General features: G+C 34.0%; 1 long non-coding RNA gene across 1 annotated transcript in view; it reads right to left on the minus strand.

Moving 5' to 3' along the window:
• Positions 1-68: 68 nt before the first annotated feature.
• LOC128293697 (uncharacterized) overlaps positions 69-16,019 on the minus strand; it is a 68,651-nt gene continuing 52,700 nt past the window's right edge. Inside the window, exon 2 of the long non-coding RNA XR_008283874.1 lies at positions 69-217. This is a non-coding gene — a long non-coding RNA (uncharacterized LOC128293697). The remainder of the gene's footprint in view (positions 218-16,019) is intronic.

Below are 16,019 nucleotides of genomic sequence, written 5' to 3' on the forward strand. Positions count from 1 at the left end.
CGGGCTTTTTCCTCGAACACTTATCCTTGCCGTCTTCCGTAGAATGCCAAATCAATACTCGGTAACAATTATATTTAACAAGTAGTTCACATAATTTACATATTATTTGAAATTAACCACAAAGCATACATTTCATAATAAAATTCAGCATAACACATAATTAATATCAATAACTTAAAAATAACAATTATGCTACATTATTTACACATGAACTTACCTTGGTACCAAAATACAAAGATTTTGCAATTTAGTCCACAATCTTTTCTTTTCCTCGATTGAGGTCGATTCCACGTCTTTCCTGATCTAAAATAACACATTTAGCTTATTTAATACTCACATTATCAAATTAATCCTTAACTCAAATTTTGGCAAAATTACAATTTTACCCCTAAACTTTTGCATATTTACATTTTTGCCCCTAGGCTCTGGATTAAACTTTATTCCTTATTCTTATGTTTTACAACATGCTGATCACTTTTCTCTTCTATGGCAACATCAAATTCTCACTCTAACATGTACTTGTGACTATTAGGTATTTTTACCGATTAAGCCCTTTTACTCGTTTTTGCTTAAAATCGAGTAGTACAAGTTGTCTAACATAATTTAAAACTTCATATTCTATCATAAAACATCAAAATACACAAATTTCACCTATGGGTATTTTTCCAAATATAAACCCTAGGTTAAATTATTGCTAACATAAGCTTTATCGAGTTAAGGGATCTCAAAACGTAAAAATCATTAAAAGCGGGCTTGGAATCACTTACTATGGAGCTTGGAAGCTTGAAACAAACCCTAGCTATGGAGAACCCTTGAAATTTCGGCCTAATGAAGAAGATGGACAAAATTGGCTTTTAATTTTGTTTTAATTCATTTTAATAACTAAATGACCAAAATACCCTTACTACTAAACTTTCCAAAAATTCCTTCCATGTCCTAATTTTGTCCATGAACTTAAAATTGGTAAAATTTCTATTTAAGACCTCCTCATTAATATTCCAAAACAATTTCATACTAAAAACTTCTAGAATGCAAGTTTTGCAACTTATTCGATTTAGTCCCTACTTTCAATTTAAGCACTTTAGGCATAGAATTTCATCACGAAATTTTCACACAATCATGCAATCATATCATAAACATCAAAATCATTGTAAAATAATTATTTCTATATTAGATTTGTGGTCACGAAACCACTATTCCGATTAAGCCCTAATTTAGGATATTACATGATATGTGAATCAGTGTAAGACCATGTCTGGGACATGGCATCGGCATTGATATGTGAGCCAGTGTAAGACCATGTTTGGGACATGGAATCGGCGTTGATATGTGAGCCAGTGTAAGACCATGTCTAGGACATGGCATCAGCGCTGATATGTGTGCTAGTGTAAGACCATGTCTGGGACATGACATCGGCACTGACATGAGATTTCGTATAAGACCATATCCGGGATATGGCATCGACATGTGGATCCATGTAAGACCATGTCTGGGACATGACTTTGGCACTCTATTTGGTGCATGATGATTCCGAACGTCCTTCAGTATTCCAAGTGGTTCAACGGGTAATTCAAAGATTATATCAAAGTTGTGATAAGGAATGATTATGTCATGATGTAGTACAGGTATGTACGCAAAACTCATGAGAAATGATTCGGTTTAAGATACACCGTTGGTAAGGATGCAAATAAGTAAGTCATGTTTATGAGAATGATTTTGTGATGACCTTGTGGTTATGGGTCTATGTTCATAAGGTATAAATATATGGTAAATTTAATTAATTATCATGTGTGAAGCTTTTAAGCCAAATCGAATTGAGATACCATGTGTTTATTCCTTTAATTTTGTGGTTTAATAAATAACGAAAAGAGGAAAGGATCGACGTAAATGCCTATTAAAAATGGTTATGAATGTATGGATAGATTAGAGTTTTTGGGCATTTGAATGATGTTAAGCTATATGCTTGGAAATGTGAATGTACAAAATTAATGTGTACTAAAACAGTCATGGACAGTAGCAGCAGTTCAACTTTGAAAATCCACCAAAAATTGTGGAAATCGAATTAGAGGGTAAATAAAATATGAAATTAAAGCTTATTGAGCCTAGTTTCACATAGAAGAAACGATGTAAGTAAAAAGGAATTCATATTATGAGATAATTGAATTGTTGTGAGACAAGGTTAGAATGATTTTGGGTTCCCCTGTTCTGGCTTTGGAAAATCATTAAAAATTGTACAAAAATAATTATGGGTTATAATTTATATTCTTAGAATACGGGAACATATTCCAAATCCCTAATGAGGAGATAATTAATTTTTAGTGAAGAAGGGTTGGAACTATCAGACAGCAAAACAGGGGTGACTGTGAAGAATAAACTGTACTTATTGGCTAAACCAAAAATTTTGAAAATTTTATGGTAAGATTATATGCGAGTCTAGTTTCTGGAAAAATTAGCGGAGCTTAATTGGAGTTCCATAGCTCCAGTTATAAATGATTTGGTGACTATGACTCGAGAAAACAGCTTGACATGAATATGTAAAAAGTGCAATTATGCTTGTATTACCTTGAGATCATATTGCGAGAATTAGTAGAAGCATGTTAATAAATTGCTCATTATTTTCATACAGACGTACTAAGCTATATGACTTACCCCCTCTTTTTCCTATGTCCTCTAGGGTCACTAAGCTAGCTCGGGTTGGAGATCGCCGGAGATGCTATCACACTATCATATTATCATCGTGGGGTAAAAGTGAATACAAACCTCTTAAGCTTATGGCATGTATAGGGACTAAGTCACTTTGTTTATATGTTATATTATTTAGCCATATGTATTGGCTTATAATGATTTAATACTCCAATTTGTATATATAGCCATTGTGACAGCCCTATAGTGACCCTAGTCGGAAAGCGGTTTTGGGACCACTAAACCGAGTCACCAAATTATTTGAATGTGATATTTATGGTCTAAAATATGTGAATATGAATGTGCGAAAATTTTAAGCTTCGATTTAGTTAATTGCATGTGAATGTAGTACATAGGACTTGTGTGACACTTTTGAAATGTGATAGGCTAATCTATAAGGATCTAATAGTGAATGTAATCAAAAGGGAGGACTTGCATGTCAATTTTCCCCCATTTAATTACTAGTGGCCGGCCATGACAAAGGGTGATGGGCAAAACATGTCATAAAACATGTTGTGATAATGGTTTATGTTAGAAAAAAATAAAATAAGGAGTATGGGCAATAAAATAATAATGGAAAGGTAAATGATGATGAAAAAAATTGTCTCATCCATGTTCCCCCCCCCCATTGCCGTGAATTGAAGAAAGAAAGTAAAAAAAAAAGTGTTCATTCTTGAACATCTTTGGCTGAATAGAGGAAAGAAAGGAAGGGGAAGAGCTTGAGAAAATCGGCTATGGTGGTTTGCTAGACTAAGGTATGATTGATGTTGTCCTTGAGATTCATGCATGTTTTTAGTTGTTAGTTTGAGTTCTACCTAGCCCATGGTTTAAATATTTGCTATGAGATGGAGATGATATTCGGCCATGGGTGTTGTCTTCTCGGTTGATGTTTGATGTTGTAGTGATGGGCATGAAGATGAGTTAAGTTTCGGCTAAGGTGGATTTGTGTTGATGTCATTTGCATGCTAAGTGTGAAGCTTTGTAATGATACGTGTGATGGTGATTGATGACTCTTGGATTTTCTTTTTGGCATTTTTGAGTTAGACATTAAGTTCTTTGTGTAACCCATGACCAAAATTGAATGGTATGGTGTCTTGATGCATTCGGCCATGGTAGAAAATAGATGTGAAATGGTAGTAAGGTGAAGTGCAAAATGTTAGTATTTGATTACTAGTGTATATATGCGTATTAGCCGAGTTTTGAACTTGAAACAAGATGATATATAATCAATACAAGTAACCATACTTGTAGGAAGTATTACATATAATCGGCCTCAACATAGACATGCATATTTGGCCATAGGAAGAAGATTGGTGTTGCATGTATTCGGTTAGAGGCAAGCATATTGATGCTTTTATCTTGGCTTAGACAATCGGCTAAAAGGAAGTGTGGGTTAATGTGTTGAGTTGATTCATGATTTCATATGTATGTGACTTTAATGTCTAATGTATATATATATGGGCTAAGTACCTTGAGTTCCTCTTTTCGATGCTCAAATGATTAAATCAATTTATTTGTTAAATTAAGCTCAAGAGCAAAGGGGAACTAAATCCGATAAAGGGAAGGAAAAAGTGGTCGAATAGCCATCGAAATCGTTCGACAACATCTGAGGTAAGTTTTCGAGCAATGAGACTTAGTTTATGATTTGATTAAGTCATAATGTATGTGCATAGAGATCGTGTTATAAATCAAACTAAACCATGCTGTTTGTATGTGGCTAGTGAGCCGAAATGGGAATGCTTAATACGTGACTTGTGTTTGAACTCTAATTATGAAAATGAAATTAGATGTGTCATGATTTATTGATATGTGCATGAATGTTCGGATGATAAGCGGGCTAAGTCCCGAGAGCATTTGAGCTAGTGGCTAATTAGGGCTAAGTATCAAGGCATTCGTATGAAGCTACTATATCCGGCTAAGTCCCAAGGCGTTTGTCGAGCTATTATATCCGGCTAAGTCCCAAAGGCATTTGTGCGAGTTATTATACCGGGCTAAGTCCAAGGCATTTGTGCAAGTTACTATAACCGGGCTAAGTCCCAAGGCATTTGAGCTAGTGGCTATATCCGCTAGACTCAAGGTACTTGGTTTGAGAACGAGTGATCTTGCTGTAATAATTTAAATTGATACGCTCGTAAAACCCAACGATGAGGTACGTTTCAGATATGCATTAGGGTGGTGATTTCGTTTAAATAATATTCGCCAAGAAATTAATGAGCTTAGGCCTTGGCTAAGTTGATCTTTTGTGTATGAATATAAGGGTTGGTAATGTGAAGTAAGTATGATATTGAGAATTTGTGCATATGAGATTATCCGTTTAGCCATATGAATGCTATACTTTGGTTGTGTCTAATTTCATGGCTCAAACTTACTAAGCATTAAATGCTTACTCCGTTTCTTTGATTCTCTGTTTATAGATTTTGGGTTCGTCAGCTATCGGACTCGGGAGTGTCGAATTCGAAGTTGCCCACACTATCAAAGCCCCTTTTGGTACACTTTTGGTTGAAGTTTGAAATGGCATGTATAGGACTACCCTTTTTGTTGTTGGTCATGGACCCTTTGGTTTTGTATAAATTTGGATAGCCATGCGAAAATGGCTCATATACACTTTGAGCTTAATATTATAATCGTCTTGTATGATGTTCATTAAGAGGTATGGAAATGTTTGGGAACGATTAGCCATTGGAATGGTTAATCATGATCATATTTTGTGCTATTTATGCAAAAGGGCTAGTTGAATCATGGAAACTATGTAATAGGTAAAGTCTACCTTCAAAATAGATGCTGATAGCAGCAGTGACGTGAATGTGAAAAATAACTAAAAATAGTAGGAATGGAATTAAATAGTGAATAAATTATGTAATCTAACCTTGATGAATCTATTTTCATAGGAAAGTAACGAAACGATCATATGAATAGTATATTATGAAATATTTAAGTTTTCGTGAGACAGGGCCAGAACGGTTTCTGGATTCCCTATTCTGACTTTGGAAATTCATTATAAATTAACCAGAGATAATTAAAAGTCATTCCATATATGTATAGATTCCTTTTCGAGTCTAGTTTCCATAGAAACAAACGGCATCAGTATTGAAGCCCTGTACAGGGAGATATCCAAGTCGTAATGCGAAAAGGTCAGTGTAGTCGAACCCTGAAACAGGGGAGACTTTAACTAATAAACTGTACCTATTGGCTCTACCAAAAATTCTAGAAAAAAATTTGTAGATGAAAATATGAGTATAGTCTCAGGAAAAATTTACGGAACTGGTTTTCTAGTTTTGGAACTCGAGATATGATTTTTAAGGTGACAGTGACGCAGTTAGCCAGCTCGTCTGGAAATTTAAAATGGACTGTGCAAATAAGTGATTTAAGTCTGCGAACCCCTCGTGTCTGACTCCGGCAACGGTCTCGGGTACGGGGTGTTACAGCCATGAGGATGGCTTATGTTGATCTTATTATTATTCATGTGTATGTCAATATCTTATGAGGTGGTTTATATTTGCTTGATGAGTGATGGTTGAATGTGTCCAAGTAGTTATGTTGTTGAGTGACTAAGTTTGATGTTGTATGTATGAAAATGATGGCATGTGGTTGACATGTTAATGTCTTAGTTATGGATATTCGGTAGTAAGAATATGCTTGAATTGGTGTCATATGAAGTGTGTATGTATGTGGGCATACGAGGGTGACAAATGGCTTGGAAAATAGCCTTGAAATTGACCACACGGGCTGAGACATGACAGTGTGTCTTGGCCATGCAAGGGACACGACCATTGGACATGGGCGTGTGCCCAGGCCGTGTGAAGCCTGTATTTAATTTCGAGAATTTAATTTGCCACACGGCCTAAACACACGGGCATGTGCCTTGGCTGTGTGACTTCATTTGTTCATACATAAATGGACAAAGAGTTACACTGGTTAGGGACACGGGTGTGTGTGACCACACGGTCTACCCACACGGGCATGCCCCTATCCACACTGGCGTGTGGCCCTGATTTATGGGAAAATTTCCTAAGTTTCCAAAGTTTTCGGTTTAGTCCCGGACCACTCTCGATGTATGTTTTGGGCCTCTTAAGCCCATATAAGGGACGATATGCATGTGAATGAAATGTTTTAAATCGAACGAAATTTTATGGCCCGGTTATGCATGTGTGATTGTGATTAAGTCCGGTAATGCCTTGTATCCTATCCCGGCGCCGGACACAGGTAAGGGGTGTTACATTCGCAGGTTTGCCCATTGAACACTCAGAATACTATCGGATACACGGAAGACTTGCATATAGTGCTTCAAACGTAGCCACATGCTACCTCATATCATAATCACACATTGCTTGCTCTCGAACTAACCACGGGCCTGCTTACACAAGCTGACAGTCAGAACGTAACTACTTGGGCTGCTCACACAAGCTGATAGGTACTCGTAACACATGCCGGGCTACCCAGTCACCGGTAGAATGTACAAGACTAGAACTCGGATTCACATAATCACATATACATATAATTTCATGAGCTTATAATCTCATAGTTCATAGTGACATGTCACTCGTATCCTAATCTATTCCTAAGGTTCAAACGGGGCTTCTTACTTGTCATTTCGTTGTCGAACGTATCGACATTGTCATTTATACAATTCATGCATAATAAAACACATAAAAAATATATATAAATATAACATTGCTTTTATTTACACATGAACTTACCTCGGTACAAAATATGGACAATTAATTCGATTTAGTCCAAAATCTTGTTCTTTCCCCTGTCTAGGTTCGGACTCCCTTTTTCTTGATCTATAATAGCAAATTCAGTGCATTTAATAATCACATTATTCAAATCAATCCAAAAACTATATTTAGAAAAAATTACGATTTTGCCCCTAAACTTTCACATATTTACAAATTAGTCTCTAGACTTGTAAAATGAAATGTGTTCATTTTCTTCGTTACTCAAGCCTAGGCGAACCTATACCATGCCCATATCAGCCCACATTTTCCTTTATTTCACATTTTTACTACTCATTTTTACACCTTTTACAAACAAGTCCTTTTATGCATTTCTATCAAAAATTACTTAGTAAAAGATGTTAAACACACATCAATATTTCATTTTTTTCCCATTAAACATCAAAATACAAACATGTCACACATGGGTCAAATTTCATACATGAACCCTAGCTCAAAATATGGCTAGAAATGGATAGGTCATGCTTCAAGGACTTTAAAAATGCAAAGAACATAAAAAAGGGGCTAGGGAGCACTTACAATCAAGTTTGAAAAGTTGAAAACCCTAGCTATAGAACCCTTGCAAATTTTGACACACAAGGAGGAAGATGGACACAATGTTGACTTGATTTTTCCCTTTTTATTCTTTTATTTACCAAAAGACAAAAATGCCCTTAAGGCATTTCTTTCCAATTTTTCCTATTCATGCCTATTTTTGTCCAAAATTTTAGAACTTGGTCAAATTGCTATTTAAGGACCTCTAATTAATGATCCAATGCAATTTCATGCTTGAAACTTCTAGAACACAAGTTTTACAACTTATTCAATTTATTCCCTAGAGTTTAATTGGACACTTTAGGCATAGAATTTCTTCATTAAAATGTCACACAAACATGAAATCATATCATGTATCATCAAATAATCATAAAATAATTATTTCTATTTTGAATTTGTGGTCTCATAATCATTTTTTCACCTAGACCCTAATTCGGGATGTTATAAAATTGAAGTGTAGAGTTTAAGAAAAGCTTAATTTATATAAATAATAACACGAATCCTCAAAAGTTGATCGTCTTTACAAATTAGATCTCTCGAAGGAAAGCAACGAATAAATAAATTGAACTCTAAAAAACCTAAGAAAGAAAGAAAGCAAAACTAAATCTAAAGAGAGAATTTAGGTTAATGGAATGGTGTCCATAACATGTACAAAGGAGCCTATTTATAGCCTTTAGGTGGTCGTCATCCTTAACCCTATGTCAGCTGATGTTCTCGAGCTTTAAGTTTGATTGTACTGACCAAAACGACTCTGCTTTGTGTTTAATTTTTGTCCCAGAGTCGATGTCGCGACACACCAAGACTTGTGTCACCACATAGAAGTCAGTATGCTCCTCCTTGGTATGTCTTTTGGGGTATGTCGCAACACCCTTAGTTAGTGTCGCGACATCAAGGGTAGTTTCATCCTTTCTCCGTTCTGCTCTCCATGTTGTGACATCGGATATCCTATGTTACATAGCATCCAATATTGGCATAAAATGTCTTCTAATGGTCTCCTTCACACTTACGAAGTACGTTAGATCTCCCTTACACCTTATTTGGCCCTTAAGGTCAATAAAAGACTCATTTCGCACATTTTATTAGATATAAGTAAAACTAAATAAGCTTAACTAAAATGCAATGAAAATGCTTGTATTCAGGCTCTTTAAGTGCGAAAACTAGTTTAATCTGATACATCAAATTACAATAGATCATCGATCTAATGAAGAAGGAAGGAGTTGAAGGTTGGAAGCAAAATTTGGTCTCATGGAGATAGTTTTGAGGTTCAGCCAGGGAAGTATGTGAGAACAAACCTAAGTGAGTTGTTTACATGATCCTTTTATAGTGGGAAACAAACTTAACTACATTTCTTAAGATTGTTAAGATGGAAGTTTGATTTGATCCTCTTGTAGTGATGGTGATGCGACATCCTAAGATAAGGCATGTTAGGACGACTAGCAATCAATTACTCTAATCTCCACGTGATCCTTAGTGATGGTGATGTGACATCTTAAGACAAGACATGTTAGAAAGACTAGCAATCAATTACTCTAATCTCCACGTGATCCTTATATTGTCTTGGCAGAGGTGCACAATTCTAAAGTTGTCAGGCTATGGTTTGTAAACCAATTACTGGTTCGCGAACTAGTTGTGGGTTTGCGGTATCATTGGTTCCATTGGAAGACACATGTCAAGCTCTTTATGGGTGTGTTGTGAGGTTCGCAAGGTTCCCTCCATAAGGTATAACAACTACCCTTTAGGCGAGTGAAGGTTATAAAGTGACCTTCGTGAGCCTGGTGAAAAAGTAGCAATACAAGTGTTTGTGAAAGAAGCATTTTGAAGTTTATGGCGAAGTGTTATACATTATATAGGGGTTCTCATTTTAAGTTTGAATATATATATTTAAATTTGTGATTTAAATTTTTAAAAATTAAACTTCTAAACTATTTAAATTTATAGCTTGAGAAATGAATGTTATATGCTCATTCATTTGAGTTAAATGATGAATTTGGAAAAATGTGCAATGTGTTATGGTGTGTTGGTTGGATTTCCAATGGAACCATTGTTATCTTTAATATTTAGATGCACATGTCATGTGTTGATTGAAGGAACCATTTGTTGCGCATAGGTAATGGTGCACGCTTGTGCGTGTGATAACTTACCTAAGAAGTTTCGTAGTAGTCGAAGGGTTTCATCTTGTTCATAAATAGGGATAACTTTTTTAGCCTCATTACCATCTACTTTCTAAGTTTTTTAAATTTATGCAATTCTTCTCTTGTTTATGTTCATGGTGAAGTTTAGTTTGGTAGGTTCTAATTACTTTAATTTCTTTATATTGTTATTTCATTTTCGTTTTTATTGTTAGCAAAAAATGACTTCAAGATTGCTTAATTTTCCTACTGAAAGTGAGGAATCTGAGTGTTCAACATCTGTAGAGGAGATGTAAAGATTGTTGGAATGTAGGGAAATTTCATGTTTTAATAATTCCATATATAGATTTGATATTTTGAAGGGAAAGCATCAATTAAGTGACATGAACAATCATAATAGAGAAAATTGTTGGTTTCTTTGCCCTTATATGTTTTTAAAGTAGGGTTTCATCTACCTCTGTATCCTTTTTCGTAGAACTATCAAATTCATGTGGAGTGGCTCCTCGGCTATTGATGGGTTCCTTGTGGTGGACTTTAACGGCATACTTCTTAGATTGCCATCTACATGGAGTAGAAGCTTCTATAAATGTGTTCAGAAGAATATGCATTATAGCCCTTGCTAGTGAAAGTAATCAAAAGGGGTTTGTAATGTTAGCCACTTGAAGGGGAGGAAAAGTTGTTGTCGATAACACGATCAGCAACCTACATTTGAAAAAGGATAAATATATTAAAATTGAGTAAACTCATGGAGAATTCTCTTTTCCTATGTCATGGGTTAAACCTTGCACTAAAAGAAGCACTTGGGACCCTTGCTCTCTAAATGCTGCAAAAAAAAAAAAAAGCTCAACTATAATGACTGTAAACAAGTCATCCAATTAGTTATAAGCAAGTTCATAGCTTGAAGAACATTCGACATTTCTACTTAATAGAGAGAAGTCCAAATGGTTAAATTTATGGGATAAAGCCATGTAATTAGGCTTGGCTATATACGAATAACAATGAAACAACAAAGATCCTTTTGGGATTATGCAAAGAACCAAAGAATTGGTTACTGAGTATGTCTTTTGTATAGAAAATAGATAGGACTATTGAAGCAAAAAAGAAGAAAGCAATGGTATTATTTTGAAGGTTCTAAAAGCTAAAAAAGGGAAAAAATTTATGCAAGTAACTGAAGCTCCGTAAGCTACTAAAACTATTCAAGGAGTTAAAATTTTTTATGTGACTCAACAACCATCTGAAGAGAGTGAAGGACCCAATTTGAAGGTTCACATAAAGAAAATAATAGACCATATTCACATTCTCTTCATTCTATTGGTGAAGGTCCCCTAAGTTAAGATATGATGGATACTAAGTCTCACATAGGCTCTGCTGCACAATCTAGTACTTGAGGTATTACTTTGGATTTTCTAATTTGTTGCATTTATTTTTTTACAGGTTTTTGTATTTTCTAGGTAAGAGGACTATTGTAACCAAGTGAAGAACTTTCATTAAAGATGAATAACCATAGTAAAGAATCTGGAGCCTAGATTCATCCTTTGAGTGTTTTATCGATTTGTAAGATTCTTGATGAAGTTCTCATTGAAATTTTTAATTGGTCTTCTAGTAGTAGTTTTGGTGTGTGTGTGTGTGTGTGTGCGTATGTGTGTGTTGCTTTTATTACTTATTTGTTTGCTAGAACGTAGTATTGAATGTTTTCCCATCATGCAAGGGACATATATGGAGGTGAAAGTTCGTATGCAGAAGGTAATGAAGGTACCTCCATTAACCTTGAGGTCCCTGTACCTAATATATCTATTGGTCCTATCATATCCATTGCACTTGCCTCAACCTCTTTTACAATTCAAATGTTTGTTTCTCTTCCTGCTTGAAAGATCTTTACTTTAATTGTTCTTGCCTTAGCTGCTTCTGGGTCACCAATTTTGGCCACTTTAGACTCAAGCATTAAGGAATCAATTAATCGAAGTCTAAGTGCTATGAGAAGTGAAATCATAAATTAGATGTCTCATATTCCTCCTAAGGATCAACAACAAAAGAAGAAACAGAAGACTGTCCTCAAAATAAAATTGGCTCTTAGAGTTCAACCACACAGAATCAGTCCACTTCCATTACTTCTTCAAGTAGCTCTAGCCAAATTACACCTACTATTCCTTCTTTTCCATCTAGTTTATGAAACAATTTTGCTCCTTTGGTTGGCATATCTTCAAGTTCTAGAGCTTATTCAGTGGCTCTGTTTCCTCAAATATTTCTAGTAATAAGTCTATTATTATGCATTATTCATTTGATTATTCTACCCACAATTTTATTTAAAACTAACAGGTTACTTTGATTCTTTTCTCGTAGGTTCTATCCCTAGTATATCTACCATAATACATGTAACTTCAAGCTTATCTACTTTATCAATTATTGTAACACCCTATACCCGGCCTAGTCACCGAGTCTGAATATCAAGATGTCACACCACCGTCACACATCATACATATTAAAAAAATGTCACATTAATAGGCAATCGTCCTCTTTATTAGCGTTCTTAAAATTTTTTGAGTCAAGCATATATTAAACATGCATTAGCGCCACTTAGCAAAATTCAAAAACAAATTATGTGAGTATCGATACTAAAACAAAGGAATCAATATCGATTGGAAAATTAGTACCAAAACAGCATTCTGTTTCTCGTCTAACAATCAAATCCCAGAAAATATCGGTACATTTATTAAAGTATCGATTATTTTTTACCCCGATTATCGACACTCATGATAATGTATCGATACCAAATTACAATACTGACTTCCTGAACAATGAAATATCACAGAGGTATCATTTTTAAAATCCATATATCGATACCTCTGCTTCAGACACAAAAAAATATAGCATAATAAGGCAAATAATCCATCCCAATCACAAACCATTCAACATGTAACTAATACCACTTCAAATAAACATCAAAATGACCACAATAATAGTTCAATCACCGAAAACATGTCTGAGTAACCAAGCTACATAACAAGAACAATATCCATAAATTCTAAGAATGAATAAGCTATAAAATAACCAAAACATCATGGCAACACTTATGCAATAGTTTTACCACATTATTCAACATCCATTGATCATACATACAATTCATGGCACTTCAACATAGCAAGTCTTCAAACCAAAACAATACCAATGAAATAATTATAACATCCATAAAAAATGCTGGAGAACGAAACCCATAAAATATCATGAGGACTACAATAATAATTAACCAAAGTCTAACCACATTACCTTATCCCCATAGTTCAAAGAATAATATTAGTGCCACCTACGCAAATACTAAAGCCTAACTTGGATCACTTCTTTGGTATCCTCGCACCGCTCACACCGCAAACGCTAAATATTTGCAATGTTTAGAGAGAATAGGTGAGCTTAAACAAGCTCAATGAATGTCAGAGTAACCACAAAGTATACACAATAATAGAGGTTAAACAAGAGCATACTAAATCACATTCACAACCATATTCTAACTAGGTCAAAATAACATATTTACGCTTCATTAAATTATAAAACTAGCATATACTCTTACGTATAACTACACTCAACTTATATACAAATAATTCATTTTACAATAATTCGTCAAGACTAATGTAAACTCGAAATTATATAGGGTTTTTCTATATATTTTTACCACCTTTTACTCAATAAATATGTTAATATTGAGTAATTGTTATTAAAATTAATTTTACTTAATTATTAATATTGGAAATGAATTTATAAAGTATGTGAAATTGTGCTTAATTACATGATTTTTATACCTATTTTATATTATTTCATGTTAATTTATTAATATGTGATTTTTCACTATGTAGAAGGACCATTGAATATGTGATTAATATGAATGAAACATAGACATGCACAAATCAATTCATGTGGATGGCAAGACCATGCAAACTGGGTCATGAGGTTGATAATTTGACTCAGTAAAAGATGTACTAAAAGATGGACATGTCTGATTAATTATTGGATTAATTATTGGACTAGGAAATCATCCAACAAGGGGGAATTAAAGCCTAGTTTTGGCACAAGTAGATGGCTACCCAAAAGCAAGCTTTGGGGTATTTAATTGAAGGTCATTACTGCAACGATATGTTTTTAAGTGGTGTCAGAAACAGTGGTTTCGGGGCCACCAAATTTGACGAGTAAGTTTGTAAATATTATTATTTAATATTTATGAGTCAAATATGGTTTTAAAAAGATTTTTGATTTGATAATTTGTGTTATATAAGCGATTTATTAAGTTTAAGTGGTATGACCCTGAGATTAAGTGGTTTTAAAAAATGAGGTATTGAGACCTTGTTTCTCTAAACCGAGTTGTAAATATTTACAGAGTGCCATTAAGGTGGTATTAAAGTTTCGTTGAAAAATTTTAACGTTTTGATAGTTAATTAATTAAAAAGGACTAAATCGTAAAAGATGTAAAGTTTGATCACTATTTGATTTGAGTGATTAAATGGTTAATTGAATAAAGGAAAAGGGGATTAAATGGAATTAGACCATTTAAGGAGTTAGTGGACAAATATGGACTAGACATTGGTGTTTTATTTAATTATTAACCAAGGTTAAAATGGTAATTTAATAAATTAATTAAAATAAAAATAAAAACATATGTAAAATATGAATAGTTGTCATCTTCTTCCCCATTTTACAATTGAATTCTTCCATGGATGCTAAGCTAGGTTTTGTCCAATTCCAAATTTTTGCATGGTAGGTAATTCTTACCCGTTTTAGTAATTTTTATGTTTTTGAAATCGTTGCAATTAGGTCCAGCTAGCCCGTACCTTCGATTTTGAAACTGTTAAATATTTTGATTGTTGTCATTGATGAAACTTATGATTTTAGATGTTAAATGATGAATTTTAAATATTAGTTGTTATTTAAAAGTATTTTATTCAGTGATTTTTGATGAATTTTATTGATTAGGGACTAAATTGTTGAAATAGTAAAAAAGGGATTTGATGTGAAATTGTTGCAATAATGGGATGTTTTTGATGCCATAAGTATTTGTCTAGACTCAATTTTGGGTAAAAATAGTCAATTTTCATTTTTTAGGACCAATGACTAAATTGAATAAAAGTAAAACTTTAGGGGTAATTTTGTAAAAATTTCAAAAATGACTACATTGCATAAAATATATATTTTTTACTGTCTAAATTAATAGATTGAATGAAATTATTAATTTAGATCAAGATCGGGCAAAAAATCGAGGAGTATGAAAAATTACCAAAATGCCCCTATACTTTGTCATTTCTGCAATTTAGCCAGGTAGGTTCGTATGAACTGTGTTATGTACATGTTGATTAAATTGAATGTTAATATATTATTTTATTGGAAATGAATCAATATATATATATGTTATTAAACAATTTATCATGTTATGAGACGACACAAATCCAACGACGTATGATGATTATCGAGCTCCATTTGAACATTAGGAATTCATAGGATACAAATGAAATTTCATTAGGGTTTTCATGTTTCGAGTGCTAGTCTTGAATTTCCTACCGATGGTTGAGGTCTGGTATGTGTTGCGGATAATCCAAAGCTCGTGTAAGTAGCATCGTGTAGCTTACATTTCAACCCACAGCTTGTATGAGCAGGCCCATTTCATAGCTCGTGTGAGCATATAAGTACAGGAAAGGAGAAAATACAGTTACATGTTTAGCACACTTCGTGTGAGCTATCCCGCATATCTAACGATATTCTATTTGGTTCAACGAGCATGAAATTTACAAGGATATGGTAAGTGTTCTATATGAACCAAGATATGTATGTATGAAAAACTTTGAAATGGTGAGCTACAAGGGAAAATATGTTATGTTGAAATGGATGAAAAATCCAAATGAATCATGTTTAAGTATAATAGCTATCCATATTTAATTACCTATGAGTTATGCTCAAGTAT

Source organism: Gossypium arboreum, chromosome 6 (assembly GCF_025698485.1).
Source record: "Gossypium arboreum isolate Shixiya-1 chromosome 6, ASM2569848v2, whole genome shotgun sequence".
Taxonomy (NCBI): domain Eukaryota; kingdom Viridiplantae; phylum Streptophyta; class Magnoliopsida; order Malvales; family Malvaceae; genus Gossypium; species Gossypium arboreum.